The sequence below is a fragment of the Rutidosis leptorrhynchoides genome, chromosome 2 (assembly GCF_046630445.1).
Source record: "Rutidosis leptorrhynchoides isolate AG116_Rl617_1_P2 chromosome 2, CSIRO_AGI_Rlap_v1, whole genome shotgun sequence".
Classification (NCBI taxonomy): domain Eukaryota; kingdom Viridiplantae; phylum Streptophyta; class Magnoliopsida; order Asterales; family Asteraceae; genus Rutidosis; species Rutidosis leptorrhynchoides.
This window is the reverse complement of record NC_092334.1, coordinates 308,151,713-308,178,518: the sequence shown is the minus strand read 5'-3', so window position 1 is coordinate 308,178,518 and position 26,806 is coordinate 308,151,713.

Below are 26,806 nucleotides of genomic sequence, written 5' to 3'. Positions count from 1 at the left end.
CATTATTATTAGGTGAGTCAATGGGACTTGTTCTAGAGGTAGACATCTATCACATAATATCAAACGCGTTAAGAGATTAATATATCACATAATATTCACATGTTAAAAATATATAGTTTCCAACAAAATTTGTTAAGCAATCATTTTTCAAGTAAACACGGTCGAAGTCCAGACTCACTAATGCATCCTAACAAACTACATAAGACACACTAATGCAAAATTCTGGTTCTCTAAGACCAACGCTCTGATACCAACTGAAATGTCCCGTTCTTATTGATTAAAAACGTTCCATATTAATTGATTTCGTTGCGAGGTTTTGACCTCTATATGAGACGTTTTTCAAAGACTGCATTCATTTTAAAACAAACCATAACCTTTATTTCATCAATAAAGGTTTAAAAGTTTTACGTAGATTATCAAATAATGATAATCTAAAATATCCTGCTTACACACGACCATTACATAATGGTTTACAATACAAATATGTTACAACAAAATAAGTTTCTTGAATGCAGTTTTTACACAATATCATACAAGCATGGACTCCAAATCTCGTCCTTATTTAAGTATGCGACAGCGGAAGCTCTTAATAATCACCTGAGAATAAACATGCTTTAAAACGTCAACAAAAATGTTGGTGAGTTATAGGTTTAACCTATATATATCAAATCATAATAATAGACCACAAGATTTCATATTTCAATACATATCCCATACATAGAGATAAAAATCATTCATATGGTGAACACCTGGTAACCGACATTAACAAGATGCATATATAAGAATATCCCCATCATTCCGGGACACCCTTCGGATATGATATAAATTTCGAAGTACTAAAGCATCCGGTACTTTGGATGGGGTTTGTTAAGCCCAATAGATCTATCTTTAGGATTCGCGTCAATTAGGGTGTCTGTTCCCTAATTCTTAGATTACCAGACTTAATAAAAAGGGGCATATTCGATTTCGATAATTCAACCATAGAATGTAGTTTCACGTACTTGTGTCTATTTTGTAAATCATTTATAAAACCTGCATGTATTCTCATCCCAAAAATATTAGATTTTAAAAGTGGGACTATAACTCACTTTCACAGATTTTTACTTCGTCGGGAAGTAAGACTTGGCCACTGGTTGATTCACGAACCTATAACAATATATACATATATATCAAAGTATGTTTAAAATATATTTACAACACTTTTAATATATTTTGATGTTTTAAGTTTATTAAGTCAGCTGTCCTCGTTAGTAACCTACAACTAGTTGTCCACAGTTAGATGTACAGAAATAAATCGATGAATATTATCTTGAATCAATCCACGACCCAGTGTATACGTATCTCAGTATTGATCACAACTGAAACTATATATATTTTGGAATCAACCTCAACCCTGTATAGCTAACTCCAACATTCACATATAGAGTGTCTATGGTTGTTCCGAAATATATATAGATGTGTCGAAATGATAGGTCGAAACATTGTATACGTGTCTATGGTATCTCAAGATTACATAATATACAATACAAGTTGATTAAGTTATGGTTGGAATAGATTTGTTACCAATTTTCACGTAGCTAAAATGAGAAAAATTATCCAATCTTGTTTTACCCATAACTTCTTCATTTTAAATCCGTTTTGAGTGAATCAAATTGCTATGGTTTCATATTGAACTCTATTTTATGAATCTAAACAGAAAAGTATAGGTTTATAGTCGGAAAAATAAGTTACAAGTCGTTTTTGTAAAGGTAGTCATTTCAGTCGAAAGAACGACGTCTAGATGACCATTTTAGAAAACATACTTCCACTTTGAGTTTAACCATAATTTTTGGATATAGTTTCATGTTCATAATAAAAATCATTTTCTCAGAATAACAACTTTTAAATCAAAGTTTATCATAGTTTTTAATTAACTAACCCAAAACAGCCCGCGGTGTTACTACGACGGCGTAAATCCGGTTTTACGGTGTTTTTCGTGTTTCCAGGTTTTAAATCATTAAGTTAGCATATCATATAGATATAGAACATGTTTTTAGTTAATTTTAAAAGTCAAGTTAGAAGGATTAACTTTTATTTGCGAACAAGTTTAGAATTAACTAAACTATGTTCTAGTGATTACGAGTTTAAACCTTCGAATAAGATAGTTTTATATATATGAATCGAATGATGTTATGAACATCATTACTACCTCAAGTTTAGTAGGTAAACCTACTGGAAGTGACAAGAAATGATCTAGCTTCAAAGGATCTTGGATGGCTTGAAAGTTCTTGAAGTAGGATCATGACACAAAAACAAGTTCAAGTAAGATTTTTACTCGAATTAAGATAGTTTATAGTTATAGAAATTGAATCAAAGTTTGAATATGAATATTACCTTGAATAAGAAAGATAACCTACTGTATATAACAAAGGTTTCTTGATCTTAGATGATTACTTGGAATGGATTAGAAAGCTTGGAAGTAAATTAGTAAACTTGAAGGGATTTTTGAAGTGTTCTTGAAGTGTTCTTCCTATGATGATTATAGCTTGATTCTTGAAGTGATTTTTGATGAAGATGATGATTAACTACTGGAAAAATACGTTCATAATAGTGTGGGTGTGTTGAGAGAGAATTAGAAAGAGAATTGGAAGTGAAATGGAGTGAATGATGAGTGGTAATTGGTGAGTGTTGAGTGGGGTTAAAAGGAGTTCTAGTTAGTTGACTAGCTCATGGTAGAAGTTAAAATTGATTAGTCATACATGACATAATCAAGAGTGGAATCCCATGCTAGTTCCTATTGGTATATACTCATAGTAAGTACGTTTTGAAGCTGTGTATAATACGGGTAAGAATACGACTAGAATTCTTGATGAAAGAAAAGAATGAAAAAGTAACGGTAACCATTTTCGTTAAGTATGAGTGTTTTGATATATGTCTTGAAGTCTTCCAAAAGTATTTTAATACATCTAAATACACTACATGTATATACATTTTAACTGAGTCGTTAAGTCATCGTTAGTCGTTACATGTAAGTGTTGTTTTGAAACCTTTAAGTTAACGATCTCAATTAATGTTGTTAACCCATTGTTTATTATATCTAATGAGATGTTAAATTATTATATTATCATGATATTATGATATATTAATATATCTTAATATGATATATATACATTTAAATGTCGTTACAACGATAATCGTTACATATATGTCTCGTTTCGAAATCCTTAAGTTAGTAGTCTTGTTTATATGTATATAACTCATTGTTAATATATTTATGGAGATACTTACTTATTATAATCTCATGTTAACCATATGTATATCCATATTGATGATGTAGCGTGAGGGTACGAAATAGTATTATTTTTAATACAAAATACTACAAAATATGACACAAGTTTTATTAATTTACGGATGGGATATACCTAAACCTTGCTACAACACTATAGGCAGTGTACCTAATCGTAGAGTAGTGTAGTTTTTAGTAAGTCCGGTTCGTTCCACAGGGAGCTGGTGAAGTTAACGCTATATTATTAAGTTTATTTGTAAAAATATATATATAAATAAGTAGTAGTATTATTATAAAATGGGGGTTTTACCGTTTAATGACCGGTTTGTCGATTTTAAGCGTAAAAATAAATGACAAAAATTAAAGTGCGTAAAATAAATTGCGATAAATAAAATGACAGAAAATAAAATTGCGAGTAATAAAATGACAGTAAATAAAGATACGATGAGAAATATAATAAAAGAATTATGCTTATTTAAACTTCCGTAATCATGATGTTTGACGTGTTGATTTTAATTTATTACCATGGGTTAATTGTCCTTTGTCCTGGTTTATTTGATACGTTTATCTGGTTTTTGTCCATAATAGTCCATCGGTCATAAATATAAAGTGCGAGTATCCTCGTCAAATTACCCTTATACCCGAAGTCAAATATTCCAACTGATTAAGGATTTAAACTGTGACGCAGTTATCACTTCTGTCAACAATTACACCAGTTATCACTGTATGTAATTCACCCCTGTTTTAATTAGTTTATGAATATTAATTCATCCACTTGATCAGAATGAATAATCAATTACCCAACCCAATTGATTAATTAAATGATTATAACAGATTCCATATGAACATCACTAAATAGGACAACCATAATCATTATTAATTATTAGGTTAATTAATTTGAAGATAGGTTCGACAGACTCCAATGAGTTGTCACTCAATTAGACAATACCCCCCATCTATTAATAGCCCATAGTTCAATTTCCACAAGTGTCGTTCTTTTGTTCAAACCCCAATTATGGTACAAAGCCCAATTACCCAATTTTAGTAATTAGCCCAACATCATGATTACTTCATTTTAAATAAGCATAATAACGACTTAGCTACGAGACATTAATGTAAAAAGGTTGAACATAACTTACAATGATTAAAAATAGCGTAGCGTTACACGGACAGAATTTCGACTTACACACTCAAACGATCTCTATCATAAATCTTATTATTATCATAATTTAAAATTAAAATTAAGATTATTGTTATATCTGATTACATTAACATTATGATAGAGAATTATAAATATAGATATTGATATTTGATATAGAAAAATAAGAAAAAAGATAGAAAGAAAAAAAGATCGAAAAAATTATCTCCCTTCTCATCGTTACAATCGTTCCATTTATAGGCTAAATTGTAAATTGAATTTTCATTTACGACCCCTGAACTATGCTCAATTAACAACTTTTTATTATTTAATATTATTCTTATTATGATTTATTTAAATATTATATTTTATTCTTGTGCATAGTTGACTCGTAATTTTTACACCGTTGCGTCGAGCGTTGAGAGTTGGTTCATGTCCTGGTTCCGGATTTTCGAACGTCCTTTCGTACAATTTTATATCGTGTACTTTGCGTTTTGTAACTTGTACTCTTGTCATTTTTAGACGTTCTTCATCAATAATTTGAACCTTTTTGACTGTATCTTGTACTTTTGAGCTTTTTGGACGTTTTGGTCTTTCAAATCTTCGTTTTTGTCTTTAAATCTTCATTTTCGAGCGATTTGCGTCTTTCGTCTTCGCACTTATTTATTTAACTATTACAACTAAAAATAAGGAAATTACATTTAAAAACTTTACATATTGGAACGATATTGCTACTAAATATATGTTCATTTGGAGCACTATCAAATATCCCCACACTTGAGCGTTGCTTGTCCTCAAGCAATACAGAACTTGAAATAAAAACATACATGAATCACTTTTTTATTCATCACATTTTGTACATCAGTGATTTTGATATAGCGGTATAAACAATGACAGTAATGATGGTTAAAGGTGGGTGTGTCATCCACAGTTGCCTCGGGTTTAGGTCAACGACACTTGCAATCAAATAGCCGATTTACTTTCGGTTTCCAAAGCAAAGTGCACATTTGAAAGGTGGTTTACAGTCCCACATGACTATTAAAATGTAGATCCTTAAGGAAATTGGATCTTTATGAAAACATTTGATCTTTTTGAAAATTTAATCTAGCTTTTACCCTAGATAAGTTTTCCGGAATAACCCTTCACCGGTGTTTGCAAAATATTTTTGTGGGTTGTGTGGGTTTCAGATTTGAAACTTTTAGCTCAACACTTGTGGTTTTGTGTTACCCACTTGCTAACCTTGTATTAGAAAAGCAACACGTCCAGTTTACTTGTTCCGTATATTACCTTTCGGCAAACTACCGTCCGGTTGTAAAGGAAAGCGATGAACAAGAAACTGTTAAGGCAATGTCCCGTGACATGCAGATGATTATGGTCTTATTAACGTGTCGGATGCTAGAACTATCCTTGGTAGGAGCGATAGTAAAGATCATCCTATAATTTTTCGGTCTGGCACAAGGTCCTGTCTCCGACCATGCTATGCAACCACCGTTCTTACGGTTGACACCCGATTTGGTTCAGGTGGCCTAATGAATTCCAGGTGAATTTCTTAGGATTTTACGTTCAATGGTAATGAACGCATTGAAAATGGTTTTTCAGAAAACAAATCGGTTTGTATTTTTGATCAAAATATTTTCTCGTTCAAGCTCGAGTTTAGATATCATTGAATTCCATGAGTTTGAATTCTCAATCTTTAAGGTCAATCTCTAGGATTGAGTATTATCAGTCTTAAAAGCTGATTTTTAATCTTTAAGGAGATTATCCTTTTCTGGGGATCTGATTCATTAGTCTTATCAAGCTAATTTGCACGGTGCCTCCCCATTGTACGAGATAAATCCTTCTCATGGTTAGGATAAATCTGACCACTTGGCGACCCTGTTTGATGCTGAGGTCCGTGGATTTCCTGCTGATTTTAGAGATGACTTTTCTAGATTTTTCGTCAACCTACAGCTGGTCTGGACGACAACTTCATGACCTAAATCAAGAAGCGCGTGTCTTTTTCGGAAGACTTTACTTCCTTTTAATGATGGAATTGATTCATCGTGTAGATCCATCTTTCTTTCAAATATATTACAGTAAACCGGGTAAAACTGATTAGTATCATCCAAAACAAAAGTACCTGCAATAATCTTGTACAAAGATATGTGGTAGATAATTTTTAATTGAATAACTTGGTACATTCTCCCCACACTTAGTTTCTTTCTTTGCCTTTTTATTCTCCTTTATTCCATTTTAAATGAATTCAAGCATTTTAGGTTGTTTCTCAATTTATGTCCTTTCCGAGGTAACGATAATTTCGGCATTAACACCTAGTTTTATCGTTCATAAATATGTATAAACATGATTTTGAATTCATTTAGTTAAAAAATTTTAAAATTTTCATAATATTTAGAAAATAAGCCAAGTATAAACCCGAGAGAATTTATAACCCTTCCCCACACTTGAGATCATGCAATGCCCTCATTTGCATGAAATCAGACTATAATTATTAATTCATGAGGGTGATTAGTGTAGAAAAGTGATTAAAAATACCCAGTTTGTAATTACAAAGCTCGTCGAATGATAGATGGCGCGCCTCATCGTTCATTCCTTCATTTATTATATCACATTTGTTGTTTTGCATCTTGTCGTCAAAATCAGTACCTTTTGCTGAACTTAATGTTAGTCTTTGAAAGTGCGTTGTTTTACCCTGTTGTTTACATGATAAAATACGAACATATATACATATTTTTAAAGTTGGGTATATTACCCCACGTTCAAAAATTTATAAAGTATAATATTTTTGGCATACTTTAAATCAATAAAATTAAAAATAATGATAACAAAATTTGTCGCCCCGCCCTCGGGTAAAGTAATTTCGGCTCAACGACCTAGTCTTCAACTCACGACGAATTTTAAAAATCATATTTTTAACTTAATGAAATAAAGTAAATTTTGTTTTTTAAAATCACAATAAAACATAAATTAAAATGCATATTAATTTCAAATAAAACCTAAAAAAAATAAAAATTCAGAATGGAGGGAGAAAACTAGTTCTTTAGTGTCTGCTAGCGGAAAAGACCAATCGGATTCCATTCTCAGAACTACACGAGAACGGAACAAATAACTTTAGACAGCATTATCTTTTTAGAACATTCGAATCTCCCCACACTTAGGTAGCTGTGGTGTTGAAATTGTGATTAACTTCATTGTCAATTTCTCTTGGTCCATAATCAACTTGCCTATCTGTGACTTTTTTCTTTAAGCCAGTGCCCGGCTTCTTCCGTAATATCCCATAATTCAACTAGCTTCGTCCTTTCTTTAGGCAACAGATTGGATACTAACCGGTTACATAACTTAAAGTTCCCCTTGCTTCTAGCATCGATAGCCCGTTTAAAAAGTTTCTTCATTGAACTGTTAATAACGGGGTCATTTAATTTCGTATCAACAACGGGGTTCTTTATTATCAAGTCATCATTAGGTTTTACTTCATTTTCCCCACACTTAGGCGTTTTATTATTGCTAAGCACTACCGTTGGAGTTGGTAAAACAACATGGTTATTACCAATCGTTTTTACTGGTTCAACGGTTTTAGTTGGTGGAGATTTAGACTTTCGAATCATAAAGGTGATTGATTTGTTACCACTTTTAAGTGTCATTCTTCCATTTCCTACATCAAATAACGCCCCGGTGGACGCAAAGAATGGTCGACCTAAAATTAGAGGAACGTTTGGGTCCTCTTCTATGTCAATGACAATAAATTCGACTAGAAAGGTTAAATTGCCTACTTGAACGGGTAGGTTGTCAGCAATTCCAACTGGGTGCTTAATGGTTTGATCAAAGAGTCGAACACTCATATCCGTTGGACTTAACTTACCTACACCTAATCTCTTATATAAGGAAAGAGGCATAACACTTACACTTGCACCTAAATCTGCTAGTGCATCATACATGACACAGTCACTAAGTAGACAAGGAACAATAAATTCACCCGGATCACCTACCCTAGGAGGAGGTTTTGGTGGAACTGTCTTCACCGGGTTTACTTTTACGGCTTTTGTTTCTTGCACTTTCTTATTCTTTTTCTTCTTCTTCTTTCCAGAGGTATCACAATCTTTATTACCTATCACTTGCTCATACTCAACTCCTTTTCTTGGAAACGGGATGGGTGGTTTGTATGGTGCCACCACTGGCTTTACATACTCGGGTGGTGGTGGTGTAACTTCTTCATTTTTACTCTCATCTAAAACCTTTCCATCTTCCGGAGCTGGTTTTTCAGAATTTGTTGAAACCATATTAACATTCTCTTTCCGAGGATTTACTTCAGTATTACTCGGTAGCTTTCCTTGTTCCCTCTCACTCATCATGCTAGCAAGAGTACCTACGTGTTTTTCTAGATTCAAAATGGAAGCTTGTTGAGTTCTTAATGACTGATCAAACCTCTCGTTCGTTTGGGTTTGAGATGTAATGAATTGTGTTTGAGATTCAATCAGCTTTGCCATCATTTCTTCTAGATTTGGCTTTTTCTCTTCGGGTTGTTGTGGTGGTTTATACAAGCTAGGTCTTTGTTGATTGAAAGTGTTGTTTTGAGTTGGTTGGTTATTCGGACCTTGTTGGTTATACCAGTTATTTTCGGGTCCTTTTGGATTGTAAAGAATGTTTTGATTTCGATTTAAGTTTAGCCTTGGCGGTTGATAATTATTTTGATAATTATTTCCCGGCCTTTGGTTCATATAGGAAACATTCTCTCGTTGTTCCATCGTTGGTTCAATGTGACAATCTTTCAATAAGTGTGGTCCACCGCATTGCTCACAACTGATTCGTATTGCGTGAATATCTTTATTCATCTTTTCCATTCGTCTTTCGAAAGCATCTATTTTTGCGGAAACGGAATCAAAGTCATGGCTAGAATCGGCTCTAGCCACTTTAGATGAACGAAAGATATCTTTTTCTTGGTGCCACTCATGCGAGTGGGAGGCTGTGTTATCAATAATTTTGTAAGCTTCAGTTGCGGTTTTCTTCATAATGGATCCACCGGCTGTTATGTCGATGTCTTTTCGTGTAGCAACGTTGACACCTTGGTAGAATATTTGTACTATTTGGTAAGTGTCTAAACTGTGTTGAGGACATCCTCTCAACATCCTTCCGAATCTTGTCCACGCCTCATATAATGTTTCATTTGGCTTTTGCGCGAACGTAACAATTTCTCCTTGAAGTCTCACGGCTTTAGATGCCGGAAAGAATTGTTTAAGAAATTTTTCAACTAAAACATCCCATGTGTCAATCGCCCCTTCAGGTAACGATTCTAACCAATCTTTGGCTTCTCCCTTTAAAGTCCAGGGAAACAACATGAGATAGATCTGCTCATCTTCCACTTCTCGGATTTTGAATAGTGTACAAATTCTTTTAAACGTACGAAGGTGTTCGTTAGGATCTTCATTCGGTGCACCACTGAATTGGCATTGGTTAGTTACCATGTGTAGAATTTGTCCTTTGATTTCATAATCTGGCGCATTAACTTCTGGCTTAATAATGGCGTGACCTTGGCCCGTGCGTTTAGCCCTCATTCGATCTTCCATACTTAGAGGTTCTAGATTTTCCATGATTGGAAGTGTTGTATCTGAATCACTAGAGGTTTCTGATTTAATGGTTTCTTCCTCAACAATCTCTGTTTGAATGATTGGTGGTTCCGGAGGAATAATTAATGGATCAGGGTCTCGGAATTGTCCCTGAGTATTCTCCGGATTCTCAATTGTGATATTGGTTTCAAAAACTGGATTATCGGAAATTTGAGTTGAAGTACTCGGTCGACTTGATGACGAGTCTAAAGAAAAATCAACGGCAGCTATATTTGTTTAAACGATGTCTTGATCGAGTTACAGGTGGTGAACGTCTTGCTCGGTGCATTCACTGAATATCCTATTAGTTTTAAAAAGGAAAGAAAAATTATAATAAGTTATCCAACCAATAGACTTTTCTGATTTTGCCCACGTTTCGAATAGCCAAAAGATGCAGCAGAGGGGCAGGATTCGTTTGGTCTCAATATAATTGAAGACTGTTTGGCTCCAATAACCCGGTCCACGTACAAATCCAACTATTACTACGAACCAGAAAATTTTGATGTCTATCAATTTAACCACTTAAAATAAATTTTCGTAATTTTAAGAAATTTAGAGAAGAAGTAGAAAAAAAATTCTAAGTCCTAAAAACTAGAATGGCGAGAAATAAGAAAGAAATAGATTGCGCGTCGAAAAATGTCGAAAAATAAAAGGTCGAAAAATAGGCGTCGAAAAATAAAAATAAGAAAGTAGTGCGAAATACGGCGTCGTAAAATTCTAAAGCACCTAAAACTTAGTCTAAGGAATAAGCACTTAAGGGATTTTACGGCAAAGCCTAAAAATTCTAGAAGTAAAAATAACTATGGCAAAACTAAACTTAATACTAAAAGTTGCGAATATAGTCTAAAAATCTAAAGGTAATAAAACTAAAAAAAAACATTTTTTTTTTTTTTATAGACAAAATTTTAAAAATATATATATTTTTTTTTAATAATTTTTTTTTTTTTTTTTTTTTTTTTACGTTTTTTTTTTTTTTTTTTTTTACGTTTTTGTTTTTACGTTTTTTTTTTGTTTTTACGTTTTTTTTTTTTTTTTTTTTTTTTTTTACGTTTTTTTTTTTTTTTTTTTTTTTTTTTTTTAAAACGATTTTTTTTTTCTTTTAAAAAAAAAACGATTTTTTTTTTTTTTTTTTTTTTTACACAAATTTTTTTTTTTTTTTTTTTTTTTTTTTTTTTAAAAAAAAAAACGATTTTTTTTTTTTTTTTTTTTTAAAAACGATTTTTTTTTACAAATTAATAATTTTTTTATAATTATAATTTTTTTTAAAACTTTTTTTTTTTTTTTTAATTCATTTACTATTCATGAATAGTAAATGAAAATAAATTAATTAATTTACTATTCACATGAAAGCGACATGATAGCAATTATTAATTATAAGTTACATAATATACCCCTGAAGTATTTAATAAATACGACTTTTTTTTTTAAAAAATTTACGTAAAGATTCTTAAATATTTTTATATTATTATATTCTATTTCAATATTATTATATTATTATATTCTATTTCAATATTATTATAATTAAAAATATAGCGTTTTAGCGCTCCCCGGCAGCGGCGCCAAAAACTTGATGATGTAGCGTGAGGGTACGAAATAGTATTATTTTTAATACAAAATACTACAAAATATGACACAAGTTTTATTAATTTACGGATGGGATATACCTAAACCTTGCTACAACACTATAGGCAGTGTACCTAATCGTAGAGTAGTGTAGTTTTTAGTAAGTCCGGTTCGTTCCACAGGGAGCTGGTGAAGTTAACGCTATATTATTAAGTTTATTTGTAAAAATATATATATAAATAAGTAGTAGTATTATTATAAAATGGGGGTTTTACCGTTTAATGACCGGTTTGTCGATTTTAAGCGTAAAAATAAATGACAAAAATTAAAGTGCGTAAAATAAATTGCGATAAATAAAATGACAGAAAATAAAATTGCGAGTAATAAAATGACAGTAAATAAAGATACGATGAGAAATATAATAAAAGAATTATGCTTATTTAAACTTCCGTAATCATGATGTTTGACGTGTTGATTTTAATTTATTACCATGGGTTAATTGTCCTTTGTCCTGGTTTATTTGATACGTTTATCTGGTTTTTGTCCATAATAGTCCATCGGTCATAAATATAAAGTGCGAGTATCCTCGTCAAATTACCCTTATACCCGAAGTCAAATATTCCAACTGATTAAGGATTTAAACTGTGACGCAGTTATCACTTCTGTCAACAATTACACCAGTTATCACTGTATGTAATTCACCCCTGTTTTAATTAGTTTATGAATATTAATTCATCCACTTGATCAGAATGAATAATCAATTACCCAACCCAATTGATTAATTAAATGATTATAACAGATTCCATATGAACATCACTAAATAGGACAACCATAATCATTATTAATTATTAGGTTAATTAATTTGAAGATAGGTTCGACAGACTCCAATGAGTTGTCACTCAATTAGACAATACCCCCCATCTATTAATAGCCCATAGTTCAATTTCCACAAGTGTCGTTCTTTTGTTCAAACCCCAATTATGGTACAAAGCCCAATTACCCAATTTTAGTAATTAGCCCAACATCATGATTACTTCATTTTAAATAAGCATAATAACGACTTAGCTACGAGACATTAATGTAAAAAGGTTGAACATAACTTACAATGATTAAAAATAGCGTAGCGTTACACGGACAGAATTTCGACTTACACACTCAAACGATCTCTATCATAAATCTTATTATTATCATAATTTAAAATTAAAATTAAGATTATTGTTATATCTGATTACATTAACATTATGATAGAGAATTATAAATATAGATATTGATATTTGATATAGAAAAATAAGAAAAAAGATAGAAAGAAAAAAAGATCGAAAAAATTATCTCCCTTCTCATCGTTACAATCGTTCCATTTATAGGCTAAATTGTAAATTGAATTTTCATTTACGACTCCTGAACTATGCTCAATTAACAACTTTTTATTATTTAATATTATTCTTATTATGATTTATTTAAATATTATATTTTATTCTTGTGCATAGTTGACTCGTAATTTTTACACCGTTGCGTCGAGCGTTGAGAGTTGGTTCATGTCCTGGTTCCGGATTTTCGAACGTCCTTTCGTACAATTTTATATCGTGTACTTTGCGTTTTGTAACTTGTACTCTTGTCATTTTTAGACGTTCTTCATCAATAATTTGAACCTTTTTGACTGTATCTTGTACTTTTGAGCTTTTTGGACGTTTTGGTCTTTCAAATCTTCGTTTTTGTCTTTAAATCTTCATTTTCGAGCGATTTGCGTCTTTCGTCTTCGCACTTATTTATTTAACTATTACAACTAAAAATAAGGAAATTACATTTAAAAACTTTACATATTGGAACGATATTGCTACTAAATATATGTTCATTTGGAGCACTATCACATATATATATTGTCATGTCGTTTTTACCAGTTTTAACGTTCGTGAATCGCCAGTCAACTTGGGTGGTCAATTGTCTATATGAAACATATTTCAATTAATCAAGTCTTAACAATTTTGATTGCTTAACATGTTGGAAACATTTAATCATGTAAATATCAATCTCAATTAATATATATAAACATGGAAAAGTTCGGGTCACTACACCAGCCTACCAAGGCAAGGGCAAGGACAAGGGAAAGGGAAAGGGGAAGATGTTACCCCAACCAACAATAACAAGAAGCAAAAGGTTACCGGTAAAGCTAACCCCAAGGAAGATCCGTGCTTTGGTTGCGATGAAATGGGTCACTGGAAACGCAACTGCTCGGTCTACCTAAAGGAGTTGAAAGAAAAGAGGGATGCAGGGCAAACCTCAGATAATGTATATATGGTATATATTGAGCTTAGTATTACTTCTTCTAATACATGGGTATTAGACACAGGATGTGGAACTCATATTTGCAATTCTTTACAGGGGTTCAAAAGAAGTAATCAAGATGCGGGAACAACAAGTCTCTTCATGGGAAATGGAGCAAGGGTGCAAGTGAAAGCTCAAGGAGACTTTGTTTTAAAGCTTCCAAGTGGTTTGGAGCTTATTTTGAAAAATGTTTTATATGCACCCGATTTATCACGAAACATTATTTATGTATCCCGTTTGAAACAATATGGTTTTAATCTTAATTTCATTAATGATGATATCCATGTTTATTTAGATAATGTGTTCTATTTTAAAGCTTCGTCTTTGAATGGTATTTATGAATTGGGTCATGATGACACATCATTCAATAGCACAATGTTCCATGCAAACACCAAGAAACTCAAAAGGGATTTGAGTGATTCCTACTTATGGCATTGTCACCTTGGTCACATAAACAAGAATCGTATGCATACACTTTAAAAGAATGGACTTTTGAAATCAAATGAACTAGACTTGTTTGATGTATGTGAATCATGTTTACAAGGCAAAATGACTAAAGCACCTTTCAAAGGGACCTATGAAAGGGCTAAAGACTTATTGGGATTAATACATTCGGATGTATGTGGACCCTTTAAACCCATGACTAGGAAAGGTGAAAGATACTTCGTCACTTTCATTGATGACTTTAGTCATTTTGGATATGTCTACTTGTTAAGACATAAGGACGAAACTTTTGAAGCATTCAAGGAATATCAAAATGAAGTACAAAATCAACTCAATAAGACAATCAAGGTACTTTATACCGATAGAGGAGGTGAATACCTAAGCGATGCTTTCCAATATCATCTTAAAAGTTGTGGGATTATCTCGCAACTCACTCCTCCTGGAACACCCCAACTTAATGGAGTTTCCGAAAGGAGGAACCAAACCCTAATGGATATGGTTCAATCTATGATGGCTAGAAGCTCGTTGCCTTTATCATTTTGGGGTTATTGTCTATGCTCCGCGGCTCGTATTCTAAATATGGCCCCAACCAAGAAAGTGGAATGAACTCCTAATGAGATGTGGTTTGGAAAACCTCCATCTCTATCATACTTAAAGGTATGGGGATGTGAAGCTTATCCTAAGCGTTACATCCCTAATAAGTTGAATGCTCGATCCACGAAGTGTATCTTCATAGGATATCCCAAGGATGATATGGGATACTATTTCTGTGATCCAACCTAGCAAAATGTATTTGTTGCTCGAAAGGCTGAATTCCTTGAAACTAAGTTTCTAATGGAAGGAAATAGTGAAAGGAAGATAGATCTTGAAGAGGTTCAAGATCAAGTAGATGATACACAATTGGTTGACACTAGCACTCAACATGAAAATGTTGAGAGTGATCAAATGGATGATCAAAATACACAAGACGTTCGCAGATCTGGTAGGATTAGTAATCCTTCTGAGAGATATGGGTTTCTCATGGATGGTTGCTATGTGGTTGATTTGGATGAACCAACAAACTACCAAGATGCTTTATCAAGGATTGATAAGGATAAATGGCAGGAAGTCATGAACACTGAGATGCAATCCATGTATGACAACCAAGTTTGGGAACTTGTTGAACAACCTACTGGCTCAAGGCTAGTTGATTGTAAATGGCTTTTCAAAATAAAAACCAACATACATGGAAACTTGGATACATATAAAGCTAGACTTGTAGCAAAAGGTTTCACTCAAACTCAAGGGGTTGACTATGATGAAACTTTTTCCCCTGTGGCAATGCTAAAGTATATTAGGATATTACTTGCCATTGCTGCTCATTATGATTATTAAATATGGCAAATGGATGTCAAGACCGCCTTCCTAAATGGACATCTTGAGGAAGATGTCTATATGGTTCAGCCTGAAGGTTTTGTTGATCCGAAGTGTCCTAAAAAGGTATGCAAGTTAAAGAAGTCAATCTACGGATTGAAACAAGCATCTAGAATGTGGAATCATCGTTTTAATGAGGAGGCCAAGAAATTTGGCTTCATTAAAAATGGTAATGAAGCTTGTGTATACAAGAAAGCTAGTGGGAGCACTATCATGTTCCTTGTATTATATGTGGATGATATATTATTATTTGGGAACGATATTCCGGCAATGCAAGGTGTTAAAACTTGGTTAAGTAAATGCTTCTCCATTAAGGATCTTGGAGAAGCACAATACATTTTGGGGATTGGGATCTACATGGATAGATCTAAGAAACTGATAGGTTTGAATCAAAGTGCATACATTGAAAAGATCTTGAAAAGGTTCAAGATGGAAAACTCTAAGAAAGGTTTGGTACCTATTCAAAGAGGAACGCTTCTCAGTTCATCCCAGTGTCCTACCACAAAAGATGAACAGGAGAGAATGAAGTAAGTCACATACGCATCTGCTATTGGGTCAATCATGTATGCAATGATATGCACCAGACCGGATGTGTCATGCGCTCTTAGCCTGACAAGTAGATACCAGAATAACCCAGGAAACAGTCATTGGATTGCTGTCAAAAGTATATTAAAATACCTTAGGAGGACTAAGGATATGTTTCTAATATATGGGTCTGGTGAGGAGGAACTTGCTGTAAAAGGTTACGTGGACGAGAGTTTCCAAACTGATCGAGATGATTCTCGGTCACAGTCCGGTTATGTCTTCACGTTAAATGGAGGTGCGGTCTCTTGGAAGAGTTCAAAACAGGATGTTGTTGCATTATCCACTACAGAGTCAGAGTACATTGCCGCCTCATTGGTAGCTCAGGAAGCTGCATGGATGAAGAAATTCATCGACGACTTAGGAGTAGTCCCTTCCATTCAGGACCCTCTTGAGATCTTTTGTGACAACGAGGGTGCGATTGCTCAAATCAAGGAACCTCGTGCTCACCAAAAGACCCATCACATTGAGCGAAGATTCAACTACATAAGGGATGAAGTTGAAAAGGGAAAGATATGTATTCGCAAAGTTCATACAGATCTTAATATAGAGGATCCACTCACGAAGCTCTTACATGGTGAAAAACATCAAGGGCATGTTAGTGCATTAGGGCTTCGATATTCTAGTGACTGGTTGTGATCTGTTTTATGTATTGTAATGGAACGAAGTGGTTCAAACTCATTAATATAATTATGGTGTTAATTTATTAATCTTGAGTCATATTCCTATTTTGCATATTTCATCCATGAATAAGTAATTATTCTAAATTCCGTAGTCGATCACAATTGTGGGAACAAGTGTGAGGTTTAGACTATTATGAACTTGGATTGGTATACATTCACGGGATGAATGTGGGGCAAGGTTGCAACCAAGGTTCATAGATATTTATGGGATACAAATATTGGAAGACCCGCCCTCAAGACTTACTAAATGGAGCCTTTGTGGTTGATCACATGTAATCTTGAGTAAAGGCGAATATCATTGTATCGTCTGACCTGAGATACATATTGGGTTCGGATATTTATCGAGTATTGTGCCTTGATTCTTTCCTTCGCTATTCTGAAATATGGTAGTTCATAAGGAAGAGCTCAGGTATAATGCAAGGTATATATTTAGGACGTATGTAGTCAAGATGGAATTTGTCCCTCTTATTCGTTGAGAGTCAGATGTTTAAGGCCTGAAAAGTTAAATCTAGAAGAGAGTGATCACTCTGTATCTCTTGGAGTTAACATGACATCTAGGATGAAAGGATATAATGAAAAGATTCACCTATTCATATTCGAGATGGGAACTCAAAAGGGATGATGTTATTGAATGGCACAAAGTCATAACATATTGGGGGTGATGGACGGTCGTTAGGTGGTATCCATCACTTGCATTAATTTCTTATGTTTCTCGTGCAAGTGGGAGATTGAAGGTATTTCGTATGCCTGAGAGACATATTAAATTAATGTGGCGAATATGGTTTGATCCAAGTCGGGTCATACCCATTAACAAGCTTACCGACACCTTATTCGTATTTGATCTTAACGACTGGATCGTCGATTAAATTACGCGACACTTGGGGTTTTAGAAAATGGTTTCTAAAATCATAACACTTGATATGTATATATACATAAATCATGGAATGATTTATATAATAAGGATTTAATTATTTATAGGTTAAATAATTAATTAAGTCATGTTGTATTTTATAAAATTGGTTTTATAAAACAAAGTATACATGACAAATAATATGGAATTTTATATAATTGGTTTTATAAATAATGTATACATAATTTATAATATGCAAGTTTATAAAATTTGTTTTATAAAATCTAATTTTACAAAACAAGTTTATAAAATATGCAAGCTTATAAATTATGTCAAGTATTATTTTATAAACAAAAGTGGGGAGTGGCCTTGGAGTTGGAAGTAGGCATGCTAAAGACTTCAAAACTTGGTCATACTTTCCTAATTCCATATAGAAGTATCTTGACTCACTTTGAGAGATACACATGCAATTTACATATCAAAAACTGCACAAAACACTCCCAAATAGCTGCTATCTGCCATGAGCTTTAGGGAGGAGAAAGAGGTTCATTTTCTTTATTTTGCAAGCTCATTTTAAGTGTTAATAAATCCTAACCATAGTACAAGGTGTTGGTATTAAGAGCTTGGGGTATTACAACTTGAGGCTTTATCTTTTGGAGCTCCATTCATCATCATCTTCATCATCAACTACATAGCTTGGAGAAGGTATAATCTCTTATCTATCTTGTAGTTTGTAAGTATGTTTCACAACTTGATCCTACTTGGGATTTAACTTTAATTGGTTAAAGTATAACAAGTTCTAAAATGGTAATTTACATGCTTCCACTATCTTAATTGTTAAATTGTTTTAAACATTATGAAACTTGTTAAACCCCAATATAAACCTGCTTTCAAGTGTCAACCAAAAGGTTGGTAAGTTCATTAGTTTATCATAATCATTCATTTTCATCATTTTAATAGACCACAAGATTTCCAGATATTTAGTTGTACACGTAACCCGAGTACAAAATAATACACGTAACCCGTGAATTAAAAATCATTCATATGGTGAACACCTGGTAATCGACATTAACAAAACGCATCTAGAATATCCCCATCATTCTGGGACTCTCATCGGACATGATAAAATCGAAGTACTAAAGCATCCATAACCCGGATGGGGTTTGTTAGGCCCAATAGATCTATCTTTAGGATTCGCGTCAATTAGGGTTTCTGTTCCCTAATTCTTAGATTACCAGACTAAAAAGGGTGATATTCGATTCGATAATCCAACCATAGAATGTAGTTTCGATTACTTGTGTCTATTTCGTAAAATATTTATAAAAGCAGCGCATGTATTCTCAGTCCCAAAAATATATATTGCAAAAGCATTTAAAAAGGGAGCAAATGAAACTCACGATACGATATTTTGTTGTAAAAATATGCATACGACGGAACTGAACAATGCAGGGTTGGCCTCGAATTCACAAACCTATATCAATTATATATATATTAACACATATAAGGGTAATCGAACAAATTTATATATTATTATTAATTGTTATTTTAGTAAATTATATGTTTCGTTAATAATTTAATTATCTATATTTATTTTATATACTTTAGATAATTATTTAGTGTTTATTATAAAAATATTAATATAGTTGTGTTATATGTATTAAATATATTTTTATATAGCTAATATTTATTTGGTAAAATAATATCAATAAGAAATTAAAAAGGTGTATTTAATTATAATAATGTTGTTAATAATAATAATACTAATAATAATTATAGTAATAATAATAATAATGGTAAAAATAATAATAATAATAATAGTGTTAAAAGAATGTTAGTACAAATAATAATAATGATAATAATATAATTTATATTAATAATAATAATAATAATAATAATAATAATAATAATAATAATAATAATAATAATAATAATAATAATAATAATAATAATAATAATAATAATAATAATAATAAAAAGTAGAGTACAACCTTTGAAGAAAGAAGCTTTTAAAAAAATACGTCACTACCCGGGCTCGGACCCCCGACCTCTTGTTCAATGACTACTCACCAAAACCATTGCTCTACTTATGATTTTCTTAAATAGTTTTAACTTAAATCTATTTATCCTTTATCTGTTTTTCATCATCATCTAATCACTTCATCATCACCATTTCCATTTCGCCATTATCATAACCATGATCAACATCATCATCGTTAACTACTACTAACTTCATTCATCATCCTGATACATCATCATCATAAAATCATGACCAAAACCGCATTTAATCATAATCTAATCATAATCATATTCATAATCATATGATCATCATTATAATCGTAATCATAATCATCTCGATCATATCATCCTAACTATCGTTATCGATTATCTTATCATACGATCATCACATTCTTACCACCATTATCATTGTCAATATCATCATCGTATACTTATCATCCTTATTCTTATTTCCATCTTAACCTCTTAATACTTAAAAGGATTTGATGATGGGCTCGATAGCAACAAAAGAGAAAAAAAAAACAATAACCCAAGTTCACAAACCCAACTATCATTTGCAGCCCATCTATCAATTATTTGGCCCAAGTAGAAATTCGTGGCCCATCTGGTTCTCACAGAAGTTCGATCGGATAGCATTTGGCATTAACTTTATTTCATCTTCATAATAAAATAACCAATATGTCATTTTATGTGGCCCTTAATGGTCGGCCATAAGCTTTCAATTGGTTCCATTTGCAATTTGAATAAGTGTTATAATATTCTATATATTCCTGATTAGAAAACGATTAATCTAAGCAATCCCATTCGAGTTGCAAACAATAACAGATCAGTTGATGATGCTTTCTCAGCTGAACAGGAAAAAAATACGTAAGCAGATGCGGCAGTGAATTACGTTTAATGGTGGTTAAATGGGTGTTGTTGTTTGTTCGAATCAAAACAGAAAGAAAATAGCAGCTGCAATTGGTGGTTCTTGGTCATGAAGAGGAGAGAGAGATGAGAGAGAGGATGGTGGTGAAGGGAGGTGATCGAAGTCTCGGTGATGGAGATTTCATGGTGGTTGGTGAAATGTCCCATTCATATCGATTATAAACATTTCATATTAATTGATTTCGTTGCGAGGTTTGACCTCTATATGAGACGTTTTTTCAAAGACTGCATTCGTTTTATTTAAAAACAAACCATAACCTTTATTTTTTTCTATAAAGGTTCAGGAACCATAACGTAGATTATCAAGTAATGATAATCTAGAAGATAACGTTTTACACACGAATATTACATGTTGGTTTACAACAATATTACATATCGATTTTAATCTCCGAATGCAGTTTTTAAACAATATATTACAAGCATGCTGACTCCAATTTTTGTCCTTAAATTATCATGCAATAGCGGAAGCTCTTAAATGGGACTATAACTCACTTTCACAGATTATCACTTCGTCAGAAAATAACACTTGGCCACTGGGCCATTCACGAACCTATAACAAATATATATATATATATATATATATATATATATATATATATATATATATATATATATATATATATATATATATATATATATATATATATATATATATATATATATATATATATATATATATATATATATATATATATATATATATATATATATATATATATATATATCAAAGTATGATCGAAATATAATTATACCATATTTTATTATGTTTTAACAATTTAAGTTTTTTAAGTTGATAGTCCAACGTTTGTAGTCCACAAATAATTGTCCACAGTTAGTAGTACAGAAATAAATCAATATATATTATCTAGAATCAATCCACGACCTAGTGCATACAAGTCTCAGACTCGATCACAACTTAAAGTATATATATTATTTTGAAATAAACATCAACCCTATATAGCTAACTCGATCATTATCGCATATAGAGTGTATATGGTTGTTCCAAATAATATATATAGATGACGTCAATATGATATGTCAAAACATTGCATACGTGTCTATGGTCTATCAAGGTTACATAATATATTAGAGTACATGTATAATATAATATAAGTTAGTTAAGTTATGGTTAGTATAGATTTGTTACAAATTTCACGTACCTACAACAAGAAACAATTTTGTTTTACCCATAACTTCTTCGTTTTAAATCCGTTTTGAGTGATTCAAGTTGCTATGGTTTCATAATGAACTAAAATTTATGAAACTAAACAGAAAAAGTATAAGTTTATAGTCGGAAATACAGGTTACAAGTCAATTTTGTAAGAGGTAGTCATTTCAGTCGAAAGAACGACGTCTTGATGACCATTTTTAAAAACATACTTTCACTTTGAGTTTAACCATGATTTTTGGATATAGTTTTATGTTCATAAGAAAAATCATTTTCTCAGAAGATCAACTTTTAAATCAAAGTTTATCGTAGTTTCTAATTATCTAACCCAAAACAGCCCCCGGTTTCACTACGACGGCGTATGTCCGGTTTTACGGTGTTCTTCGTGTTTCCAGGTTTTAAATCATTAAGTTAGCATATCACATAGATATAGAAAATATGTTTAGTTGGTTTTAAAAGTCAAGTTAGAAGGATTAACTTTGTTTGCGAACAAGTTAAAATTAACTAAACTATGTTCTAGTGATTATAAGTTTAAATCTTCGAATAAGATAGTTATATATATATATATATATATATATATATATATATATATATATATATATATATATATATATATATATATATATATATATATATATATATATATATATATATATATGAATTGAATGATGTTATGAACATTATTACTACCTTAAGTTTAGTAGGTACTACTGGAAGTGACAAAAATTGATCTAGCTTTAAAGGATCTTGGTTGGCTTGAAAGTTCTTGAAGTAGAATCATGACACAAAAACAAGTTCAAGTAAGATTTTTACTCGAATTAAGATAGTTTATAGTTATAGAAATCGAATCAAAGTTTGAATATGAATATTACCTTGAACTAGAATGATAACCTACTGTAAATAACAGAGGTTTCTTGATCTTAGATGATTACTTGGAATGGATTTGAAAGCTTGGAAGTAGACTTGTAAACTTGAAAGTATTCTTGATTTTATGAAACTAGAACTTATAGAATTTATGAAGAACACTTAGAACTTGAAGATAGAACTTGAGAGAGATCAATTAGATGAAGAAAATTGAAGAATGAAAGTGTTTGTAGGTGTTTTTGGTCGTTGGTATATGGATTAGATATAAAGGATGTGTAAGTTTGTTTTCTTGTAAATAATTCATGAATGATTTATAATATTTTTTTTGTAATTTTGTGAGATATTTCATGCCAGTTGCCAAATGATGGTTCCCACATGTTTAGGTGACTCACAAGGGCTGCTAAGAGCAGATCATTGAAGTGTATATACCAATAGTAAATACATCTAGAAGCTGTGTATTGTACGAGTACGAATACGGGTGCATACGAGTAGAATTGTTGATGAAAATGAATGAGGATGTAATTTTAAGCATTTTTGTTAAGTAGAAGTACTTTAATATGTGTCTTGAAGTCTTTCAAAAGTGTACTAATACATATAAATACACTACATGTTTATACATTTTAACTGAGTCGTTAAGTCATCGTTAGTCGTTACATGTAAGTGTTGTTTTGAAACCTTTAAGTTAACGATCTAGTTAAATGTAATTAATTCATTGTTATTATACTTAAATGAGATGTTAAATTGTTATTTTAACATGATAACATGGTGTATGAATATATCTTAACATCATATATATATGTTAAAATAATATTACAACGATAATCGTTACATATATATATTATTTCGAAATTCTTAAGTTAGTAGTCTCATCTTACTTTTATATTTCTTTTTTAATACACTTAATGATATACTTAATTATAATTTTATCATGTTAAATATAGTATATCAATATCTTAATACAATACATATTTATTTAGTAAGACGTTGTTATAACGATAATCGTTATGTATATCGTTTCGAGCTTCATAATTCAATATTTTCATTTTTTTATGTATATCACACATTGTTAATATACTTAGTGAGATACTTACTTATCATAATCTCATGTTAATTATATATATATATGTCCATATATATATATCATCATGTCATTTTTACAAGTTTTAACGTTCGTGAATCGCCGGTCAACTTGGGTGGTCAATTGTCTACATGAAACTCATTTCAAATAATCAAGTCCTAACAAGTTTGATTAGTTGGAAATATTTAATCATGCAAATATAATTTTCATTTAATATATAATCATGGAATAATCATGAAAAAGTTCGGGTCACTACAGTACCTACCCGTTAAATAAATTTCGTCCCGAAATTTCAAGCTGTTGGAAGTGTTGACGCATCTTCTGGAAATAGGTGCGGGTATTTCTTTTTCACCTGAACTTCATGTTCCCAGGTGAACTCAGGTCCTCTACGAGCATTCCATCAAACCTTAACAATTGGTATATTGTTTTGCTTAAGTCTTTTAACCTCACGATCCATTATCTCGACAGGTTCTTCAATGAATTGAAGTTTTTCATTGATTTGAATTTCGTCTAAAGGAATAGTGAGATCTTCTTTGGCTAAGCATTTCTTCATATTCGATACGTGAAAAGTATCATATACGCCGGCGAGTTGTTGAGATAATTCAAGTCGGTAAGCTACTGGTCCGACACGATCTATAATCTTGAATGGTCCAATATACCTTGGATTCAGTTTCCCCCGTTTCCCAAATCGAACAACACATTTCCAAGGTGATACCTTAAACATGATCATGTCACCAATTCCAAATTCTATATCTTTTCTTTTACTGTCCGCGTAGCTCTTTTGTCGACTTTGGGCGGTTTTCAACCATTGTTGAATTTGAACGATTTTCTCTGTAGTTTCTTGGAGAATTTCTGGACCCGTAATCTGTCTATACCTCACTTCACTCCAACAAATTGGAGACCTGCACTTTCTACCATAAAGTGCCTCAAACGGTGTCATCTCAATACTCGATTGGTAACTGTTGTTGTAGGAAAATTCTGCTAACGGTAGATCTCGATCCCAACTGTTTCTGAAATCAATAACACATGCTCGTAGCATGTCTTCGAGTGTCTGTATCGTCCTTTCACTCTGCCCATCAGTTTGTGGATGATAGGCAGTACTCATGTCTAGACGAGTCCCCAATGCTTGTTGTAACGTCTGCCAAAATCTTGAAACAAATCTGCCATCCCTATCAGAGATAATAGAGATTGGTATTCCATGTCTAGAGACAACTTCCTTCAAGTATAACCGTGCCAACTTCTCCATTTTATCATCTTCTCTCATTGGCAGAAAGTGTGCTGATTTGGTGAGATGATCGACAATTACCCTGATAGTATCATAACCACTTGCAGTCCTTGGCAATTTAGTAATGAAATCCATGGTAATGTTTTTCCATTTTAATTCCGGGATTTTGGGTTGTTGAAGTAGACCTGATGGTTTCCGATGTTCAGCTTTGACCTTAGAACACGTCAAACATTCTCCTACGTATGTAGCAATGTCGGCTTTCATACCCGGCCACCAAAAATGTTTCTTGAGATCTTTGTACATCTTTCCCGCACCGGGTTGTATTGAGTATCTGGTTTTATACGCTTCCCTAAGTACCAATTCTCTCACATCTCTAAACTTTGGTACCCAAATTCTTTCGGCTCTATACCGGGTTCCGTCTTCCCAAATATTAAGATGTTTCTCCGATCCTTTGGGTATTTCATTCTTCAAATTTCCCTCTTTCAAAACTCCTTGTTGGGTCTCCTTTATTTGAGTAGTAAGGTTAGTATGAATAATTATATTCATAGCTTTTAATCGCATAGGTTCTCTGTCCTTTCTACTCAAAGCATCGGCTACCACATTCGCTTTCCCCGGATGGTAACGAATCTCAAAATCATAATCGTTCAACAGTTCAATCCACCTACGCTGCCTCATGTTCAGCTGTTTTTGATCAAATATGTGTTGGAGACTTTTGTGGTTGGTATTTCTCCAAGTCTTTAATGCAAAAATAATAGCGCCTAATTCCAATTCGTGAGTCGTATAATTTTGCTCTTGAATTTTCAATTGTCTGGACGCATAGGAAATTACCTTCGTTTGTTGCATTAATACATAACCGAAGCCTTGCTTTGAGGCGTCACAATATATCACAAAATCATCATTCCCTTCAGGCAATGACAATATAGGTGCCGTAGTTAACTTTTTCTTCAAAACTGGAAACGCTTTCTCTTGTTCATCCTTCCATTCAAATTTCTTCGCTTTATGCGTTAGTGCAGTCAAGGGTTTTGCTATTTTGGAAAATTCTTGGATGAATCTTCTGTAGTAACCACCCAATCCTAAAAATTGGCGTATCTGCGTCAGAGTTTTCGGGGTTTCCCATTTCTCAACGGTTTCAATCTTTGCCGGATCAACTTGAATACCTTATTTGCTCACTATGTGACCGAGGAATTGAACTTCTTTCAACCAAAATGCACACTTTGAAAATTTAGCGTACAGTTTCTCATTCCTCAACAATTCTAGCACTTTTCTTAAATGTTCTTCGTGCTCTTGATCATTCTTTGAGTAGATAAGGATGTCATCGATGAAAACAATAACAAACTTATCAAGATATGGTCCACACACTCGGTTTATAAGGTCCATGAACACAGCTGGTGTGTTAGTCAACCCAAACGGCATAACCATAAACTCATAATGACCGTAACGCGTTCTGAAAGCAGTCTTCGGAATATCATCCTCCTTCACCCGCATTTGATGATACCCATAACATAAATCAATATTCGAATAAACTGACGAGCCTTGTAGTTGATCAAATAAGTCGTCGATTCTTGGTAGTGGATAACGGTTCTTAATGGTAAGTTTGTTCAACTCTCGGTAGTCTATACACAACCTGAATGTACCATCTTTCTTCTCGACAAACAAAACAGGTGCTCTCCA